This window comes from Mustela nivalis (genome assembly GCF_964662115.1).
Source record: "Mustela nivalis genome assembly, chromosome: X".
Classification (NCBI taxonomy): domain Eukaryota; kingdom Metazoa; phylum Chordata; class Mammalia; order Carnivora; family Mustelidae; genus Mustela; species Mustela nivalis.
This window is the reverse complement of record NC_139040.1, coordinates 18,028,241-18,037,299: the sequence shown is the minus strand read 5'-3', so window position 1 is coordinate 18,037,299 and position 9,059 is coordinate 18,028,241.

The following is a 9,059-nucleotide window of genomic DNA, read 5'->3' as shown; positions in this document are numbered from 1 at the left end:
GCTTGAGCATCAAGTAACGGATGTTTACACAGAAAGATGTAAGGCTAAAACTCCAGAATAGGAGATAGCAGCTTCTCGAGTGACACATTCTTCCAATAAATGTCATTAACTTCGAGGCGGGAAAGAATTCTCAAATTTACATAACGGCTTAGTAACAGAAGGATTGGTATAATCCACAACATAAGGAATGTTGCTGTGTTTCCGAAGATGCTGGATCAGTGGGGTTCTTGAACTCTCAGTCTATCCTACCAAAATGGCCCTTTCAATTCTGTCAAGGCATAGAACTTATTTATTATTCCCTTTAAAAGATTGTCAGTGGAAACTATTGGACATTCGGGCAGAGTTATACTATGCCCAGAAGGTGAAGGATCTCCCTCCTCTTTTGAACCTGTAGAATTATGCTCGCCAGCTTAGTACTAATAGCAAATAGCTGAGCCCCTTTGCTGCTGCTCTGTTCTTGCAATGTCTCGACCAGCTGAAGCCTCACGCCAGCATTTGCGGTCACTCCACACAGAAACCTTTGGCCATTTAAGGGGGAAGGGTGAATAGCTACAAGACATCGATTATTCATCCATTTCTGGAGATCTTTTTCATTTGGAGTTGGGAAATCGGGGTTTGGGATTCATTCAAATGTTCCGACTTATAAACGGTGGGCAGGGTGGGTGGAAAACAGAATTGGGTTGTCAGAAAGGTTTAGACAATCCAAGAAATGTGGACGTTTTAATCAAAATGCTTCTTCTAAAATACGGCAACTTATTAAAATAAATTTAAGCCTGGATCGAGTCTTGTTTATCCCAGGAATGTACAGACGACTTCCACCAAAAGTCAATATTATGGGGCCGCCTGGGTGGCTCAGTTGGTTGAGCGTCAGCCTCTTGGTTTTGGCTCAGGTCATGACCTTGGGGTCCTGAGATCAAGATGCCGGGCTCTGCACTCAGCGGAGAGTCTGCTTGAGATTCTCTCTCCCTCCCTGCCTGTCCTTCCTGCCTCAGATAAATAAATGTATCTTTAAAAATCAATATTATGGCAAAAACTCCATGACCATCTCAGTCAATGCAAAAAAGGTATTTGATAAAAATCCAGCTTCTTTTTTATGGTCAACATCTTTTAAGTACAGCAATAGTGAACTGCCTTCTTAACGTCGTAAAGAATGTAAATTCAGGGGCGCCAGGGTGGCTCAGTGGGTTAAGCCGCTGCCTTCGGCTCAGGTCATGATCTTGCGTCCCGGGATCGAGTTCCGCATCGGGCTCTCTGCTCGGCAGGGAGCCTGCTTCCTCCTCTCTCTCTCTCTGCCTGCCTCTCTGCCTACTTGTGATCTCTCTCTGTCAAATAAATAAAATCTTTAAAAAAAAAAGAATGTAAATTCAAAAAGGAAAGAACTAATCTCCTACCAATTGGAAAAACAAAGCCAGTCCCTATAAAAACAGGACCAAAACAAAGGAGCTTTTATTCAATTATAAGTTCAGTGTTTCTGGGAAATTCTTATTTTGGTAATAAGGTATGAAAACAAATTAGACGCAAATATTGGAAAGGAAGAAATTAAAGATAGAGAACATTTTAGACAACATTAGAATATACCTAGAAAAGCCACATACTTAACTTGAAGCCTTTAGACAGGGATACAGAGTTCACAAAACACAAGATAAGTAATCTTGGAAATATCTATCAATAGGCCAACAAAAAGGAGAAGTAACACATTTATAATAAAGCAAAAACATTGAAGTATTTGGGGAAAAAGTCAGTATACATAAGGATGTGAGAAAAAGACATAATATGACATCATCATTGCAGAAATCAGGAAAAACGTGAGTAAGTAAAGTCACACTCCATTTCTGAGTGGGGGGGCAGTAGTATGAAGCTGATACTTCTTCACTGGTTGATTTATAGATGCAAACAATTCAAATGAAGACATCTCTTATTTTAAAAACATTACCGGGCGCCTGGGTGGCTCAGTGGGTTAAGCCGCTGCCTTCAGCTCAGGTCATGATCTCAGGGTCCTGGGATCGGGGAGTCCCACATCGGGTTCTCTGTTCGGCAGGGAGCCTGCTTCCTCCTCTCTCTCTGCCTGCCTCTCTTCCTGCCTCTCTGCCTAGTTGTGATCTCTCTCTGTCAAATAAATAAATAAATAAATAAATCTTTAAAAAAAAAACATTACCACATTAATTTTCAGTAACAGCTGCACATGACTATCCTAGTGAAAGCCATGTCTAGCAGAAGTATCAAAGAGTAGAATGTATTATAAATTAACACCAGTTAAATGGCAGAATTCCGACACAAATCAGAAATATCCATCAGTAAAGGCCATGGTAAGACCAGGAAAAGGCTGCAACACGCAAAAGAACTGAATGTTTGATGAACAAAGCCTAACAAAACAATGGGGGAAAGCACTGATTATTTAGTAAATTCACCTGGGGTAACTGGTGGTAAATATGGAGAGAAAATAACATAAGCCTTTATCTCTTACCATATGTAATGATTCTTTCTGCCTGAATAAAAAACTAAACATTTAAATAAAACTTTAAAAAACTAACCATAGATTAGAGTGTATAACTCAACTATAGGAATTTTTAAAAAAGATTTTATTTATTTGACAGAGAGATCACAAGCAGGCAGAGAGGCAGGCAGAGAGAGAGGGGGAAGCAGGCTCCCTGCTGAGCAGAGAGCCTGATGAGGAGCTCAATCCCAGGACTCAGACCATGACCTGAGCCGAAGGCAGAGGCTTAACCCACTGAGCCACCCAGGCGCCCCAAATATAGGAATTTTTAAAGTTTTGTAGTGATAGAAAACATTGCGAAGGGAAGACTGGTCAGAGAGCACAACATAAGACAAAAATGTAAAACTATTATCAAAACTAAGATTAAGTGGTGGAAATGCTAAGATAATGCTGGATAAATGAATAGCATCCAAACTATATACAAAGGTGCTATAATTTCAAGACCATTACCAGATCCCAATGGAACAAAGGGTCAAAGAGTATCATCTCCCTAGAAGAAATAGATGCAGTTCCAACTAGGAGGCATCATTCTGTACTTGAGGCCATGGCCAAAATAATTTTACAAAACCTGAAACTGTACAGGCTCTGGAAGAAAAGAGTCACTCAAGTAGCTGATGGCATTTTAAAATGGGTCATGAATCATAAAAATGTTCGTAGTCCTCAAACCAAGGAGCCCAATTCTGGGAAATTATCCTAACAGAATTATTCAAAAGAAGAAGAAAAAAGCAGCCTTCGTTTTAATATCAAAAAGCCTTAAAACAACCTAAATATCCAATAATAGGGGAATGATTGAGCTATTTATTATATATTAATGCAGCGAAATTATTTGAACACTGTAGAAAAACAGAAAATTGTACAGGAAATAACACTAATGAAAGGTTAGGATGCAAAATTATATTTTCCCGTTGATTGCATCCATGAGTATTCATAAGGATAATGATCTGGAGAGCCCAAAGATTTGTATCTAGGTTTTTTTTTTTTTTTTTAAGCTAATACTTGGGACATTTAAAAGATTTTCTTTTAAATTTTGGCAATCTGTCTAATAAAGCACTATTAAACTGGAGAAATAATTATTTCAGTGTGAGAATTAGACCTCTCAAATAAACTACTTCTATTTCTCTCACCTTCTGCCATTTATTTCTATCTTCCCTTGCATTTCTCAACAACTGCTCTTTTCTGGTGCATGAATATTTCTGTGGCTCTTTTCTCTCTCCCAGCTCTCTCTCTCTCTTCTCGCTCATCAGCCCCCTTACTCCACTTTTCTTCTTTTTAGCCTGAGCTCTATTTGTGCTTCTGTTCTTGGAATGGTTAAAATATCAGACAGAAATGTATTTATCTATTGAAGAAAACACTGCTTTTGTTCCTTTTAAAAGTGGATGAGCTGAATTCATTATTTTAAAAAGGCACCTGGATTGGATTGTGTTTTAATTATTTATGCATGGCCAAGGCCAAATCGAACGCTTCTGCAAGGCCCTAAACTATGTCAAGTGGAAAGCACTTATATCCTAATTCCATTAGATTTGTTACCACAGAAGGAACAACGAACATTAATGTAAAAGATACCTGTTTGCATGTATAGGAAACCCTTGCTATTCCAATTGCCACATTTTCAAATATTTGACTTTTAGTCATGCCAAAACATGCTCTAAGTTCCATGCAACACGTTGGTATAATAATTATGATCTCATTATCTTTTGCATTTATGGTATTGTGAATGTAATTTGGGTAATGAATAGGTACCCTTAATCACAGAACCAGAGAAGAAACTGAAGGGTAATGAACCGATGCTGAGAAAGGGCAAGAAACTAAAAATTGTCTACTGGTCATGTAGTGACCTTGGGCGGGTCACTTAATCTCTCCCCATTTCCTCCTATATAAAATGCAGGTAATTCTAGAATCTTCCTTGTAGTGTATATGGTAGGATTAAATATGACAAGATTTTGAAACCACTTACAGTGCCTGGCACATAGCAAGTGCCCCATTAGTGAGAGAAGGTCACTGGCTCAGAGGCAGAAATTCAGATGGCAGATTGGGAACATAGAAGAGACGGGCTTGTCTGTAGTCTTGTGGAAGGGTTAATTTGGCAAATCTTACTTTTCCTTTTAGAAAATAGGATTAGTCACCCTTCAGGTGTTCCTTATCAAACCTTCAGAGCAGCCACATGGGTGAGGCATTCCTTCCCATTTTGGGGTAGAGGGGACAAGGGCGGGTTTTCGAGGTAGTTCCTCATCACTCTTGTGCAACACAGATTGATACCCGGAAGAAGGAAAAAGGTGCTATCAGCTCAAGAGTAGCTTAGGCTCCTATTAGCAACGTCAGAGCGTCACAGCACTTCTGTGTGTGCTCTGCTAAGCGGGGGTACAGCTGCAATATCCTGGATGTGGGACGAGAGTGTGTGCCCCGCTGCTGAGTCTCTGTGAGCCGATGACTTTTCTAAAAGGAAAAGTAAGATTTGCCAAATTAACCCTTCCACAAGACTAGATGGTCTAGTCTATCTGCCGACGCTCCGTGGGAAGAGGGGACTTGAACCTGAGGTACCGAGGCGTATAGTATAGTGCTTAAGGGCACAGATCCTAGAGCTACACTGCCTGTTTTCACTTACCACGAGTGTGAAGTGTGACCTTGAGCCGGTTACTTACCCTCTCTGTGTCCCGATTTCTTCATTTGAAAAGGGACGAGGATGGTACCTACTTCACAGGGTTTGTGGTGAGAATTTAACAAGAATGCTGCCTACCAGATCGTGAGTGCAGACTGTTTTCATCACTGTCCAAATAGCCCATTTCTCAGCTGTTCTTGCGATCAGGAGAATTTTCTTCCTGGGTCCAGGGAGGACGCCTAGGAGGATCATGCGTTTCCTCTTTGAGCCATTCTTGGCAGGGGTGGGACATAAAAAAAAAACCGTACGACAGCGGCTTTGGCACCAGGGAGACTTTGCAAATGACCACAGAAACCAGAATGAAGCTCATCGTGAAAGCCTGGGTCGTGGGAGGCACTCTCTCCCTCACTGGGCTGCAGTGAGTGAAATTTTCTGCCATCATGCTTAATGTCTTCAAAAAACCCCTCTCAGAATGAACAAATTACCTAGATAGAATAACACATTAACCTGCTAGCTGAATGAACACTTTAGCACAGATTACTTTTATCAGGTTACTTAGCTTCCAGAAGCTGGCCCCAAAAAGCAGCAGATGGCATTAAGAGGGAAGGAAGAAAGAAGGGGCACCTAGGGCCAGCCTGATGGCTACTGAGGACTAACCCTAACCCTAAAACCCCCACCCCTGCTGTCCTCCCCACCCTCTCTGGCCTGTTGCATTTTCCCTTTCTTTTCACCTGTCATACATCCCATATAGCACCAGGCCAGGCACACAATCAACAGACACTTATGAAGTACCCGCTGGGCAAATAAGTGCCCAGAGTGGACAGAAGTCTCCAACTGCTTCCCAAATGTGTGGTCTTGAACACAACTAGGTATGGCTCTACAATGGCCGACCGGGAAGTGTTCTATTGACCTCCTGCATAGGGTAACATGTACTAAGGAAGTACTCAAAAAAATAAGTGGGATATAGTGATGGGCACTAGAGAACCAAAGCAGGGGTAGAAGATCCATGGCAGGATTCATTCCAAGAGCCAGCAAAAAGCTGAGTTTCAAAGCAAGAGGAAATTAAGAGAGGCAGCAGCTGTTTATCGAGTGTCTTCTGTGCACCGGGTACTTTTACTGACCTTTTCTAATTTCTTGCTCACGAAAAGGCCAAAAGGAATTATTTTTCTATGTTTTTCACAAATGAGAAAACAGATCATCAGAAAAGCTAGGCAGATTGGAGCATAGTGTAGCAGCTGAACTACCTAGGTTTGGATCTTGACTCTGCCCCTTATTAGCTGTGTGGTCTTGGGCAAGTTACTTAACCTCCCTGTTCCTGTTTCCTCTACAGTAAAAATGAGGATAATAGTGACTACTTCATGGAATTATTATAAGGCTTAAATGAGTAATTACAAAGCACTTGGAACAATGTCTGCTACATACGGAATGTTTTATGACTATTTGTGAAAGTCAATCAAATAAACTTGTCCAAGGTTATGCAGCGAGTATGAGAAAGAAGCAGAATTTGAGGCTGAAGCCAAATCCTTCAGTCCTAACACAATTCCTAACTCCTCCATGGAGGAGTCCCAATTTCCCTTCTCTGCAAGGACTCCTTGAGGTCCTCAGACCCGCAGGGAACTTTCTTTGACCACTTGCTACTTAAATTCACAGCTTCGTACCCAGTCACAGTCTGCAGGCCTAATAATTTGAATTGTTTTCCTGCACATTATTTTGTTTCCCAAACCAGTTTGGACGCCTCTTCTTAAGCATTTCACTTAACTTGTTTCCACACCCCAGAGTGCCTAGCAATTCTCTGTGTTTTGAACTGAAATCCTGCCCACAGCTCTTAAGCGGACGGTGGTCTTACAGACTTTTGAGTGGGACAAGCATACCACAGGCCGTGCGGGTTTGGGACGTGGGCCACAATTTCCACATCTGTCCATTCATAGTCACAGCTTCTGTTTCTCACTAACCAATGGCTGAAAGTCATGATATTATGGATTTTAATTCATTCTATATGGAGCTCTATCTTGTCTTTTCACTAGTTTTTTTTTTTTTTGTATGATCCTCTCATTTTAAAGCATTTGCTGAAGCATAGTTTATAAGAGATAGAATCAGAAAGATAGAGAAGCACTATGGTACCTCCAAAGTTCCCATAAAAACAAAATTTTCTATGTTGTCCCTTTCCAGGCACATGGCACTGGGTCAGAAGAAATAATAGCAATGGAAAATAACCAAATGCACAATGGTGTACTTGAGCTAAGTACAAAAGGCGATGTAGAGTTATTTTTAAGATACAATCATTTCTAAAGTGCTTTGTGAGTCTTAAATATGCTGTACAGTCATCACTTGAAGGAAAAGAAAAAATGTACCTGAGTTCTAAAAACACTTGCTGAGATAGTAAATGAATATGCTAAGTTTCCCTGATCAGAGACCTTTATTCCAATTTGATGCAAGCCATAAATGAAATGACTTGGCTGATTCTAAGTCAGTCCCCCATGAACATTTGTTTACCTCTGAAAAGCACTACACATAATTGCTGCCTCTGCTCAGGGGAGGCTCAGCTGGGATTACAAGAAGTGTTGCAAGGTTCTACTGAGGTGTGATCACCAGTTACGGCGCGAACCGGGCACTGCGCGTCCACACTCTGTCTGCCTTGGTAATTGGATCCATCGGTCTTCCTCCTTCACGCAACTCAAAGTAGCCAAAACGACAGTGGAAGTATTGAGACCCCAGGTTCACTTTGCCCCTGATTCGTAGTCTGTAATTATGTGGCAGTTACCAGGTTACTTCCAAAAGCCAAAGATTATTCATTTTCATTGTCACACAGAAGGACAAGATTGGAGATGAGTCAGGGTCTTGGACCATAGATACTGATTTCCCAGAAAATTGGAAATGGGCTAGTTTTCTTCGTCAGTTTCTTTTACCTGTTATTATTGTGAAAGCAATATAGGTTTGTTTTTTAAAAGACTTCCAGGGACACCTGGGTGGCTCAGTCAGTTAAGGGTCTGCCTTCAGTTCAGGTCATAGTCCAGGGACCTGGAATCGAGTCCCATATGGGGCTCCTTGCTCAGCAGGGAGCCTGCTTCTCCCTCTCTCTGGTGTTCCTCCTGTCTGTGTGTGTTCTCTCTCTATCTCTCTGACAAATGAATAAATAAAATCTTTAACAAAATTAAAAAAAAAGAATTCTGGAGTTATGATTGGCATACAAAGCTGTACATATTTAATTGTACACAACTTGAGGAGTTTGGGGATATGTTTGTGAAACCATCACTACCATCAAGGGCATAAACATATACATCAATTCCCAAAGTTTCCTCTTTATTATTACTGCTATTGTTGTTGCTGTTTGGTGGTAAGAACACGTAATATAAAATCTCCTGTCTTGGCAAATTTTAAGTATACCGGATTGGAGCGCTAGGCACTACGCCTATAGTGTATTTCCAAAACATATTTATCTTACAAAGCTGAAACCTTGCACACTTTAACCATCACCTCCCCATTTCCGTCTCCTTGAAAAACCACCCTTCTTCTCTTTGCTTCAGTGAGTTCGACTATTTCGATTCCTTATATAGGTGGTATCACATAGTGCTTGTCGTTCTGTGTCTGGCTTACTTTCCTTCAGCATAATGCCTCCAAGGTCATCTGTCTCATTGCAGATGGCAATATTTCCTTCCTTTTTAAAAAAAGCTGAGTAATATTCCATTGAATGTATACACCATATTTTCTTCATCCATTCATTTGTCAATGGACAAGTAAGTTGTTGTTTCCGTGTCTTGGCTTTTGTGAATACTGTTGCAATAGAACGCGTGTATCTCTTTGAGATGCTAGTTTTGTTTCCTTTGGATCTATAACCAGGCATGACATTGTTGGGTCCTGGGGTAGTCCTATTTTTAATTTTTGATGAACCTCCATACTGCTTTCTGTGATGTCTGTACTGATTGACATTCCCACCAGCAGTGTACAGGATTCCCTTTTCTCCACATCCTC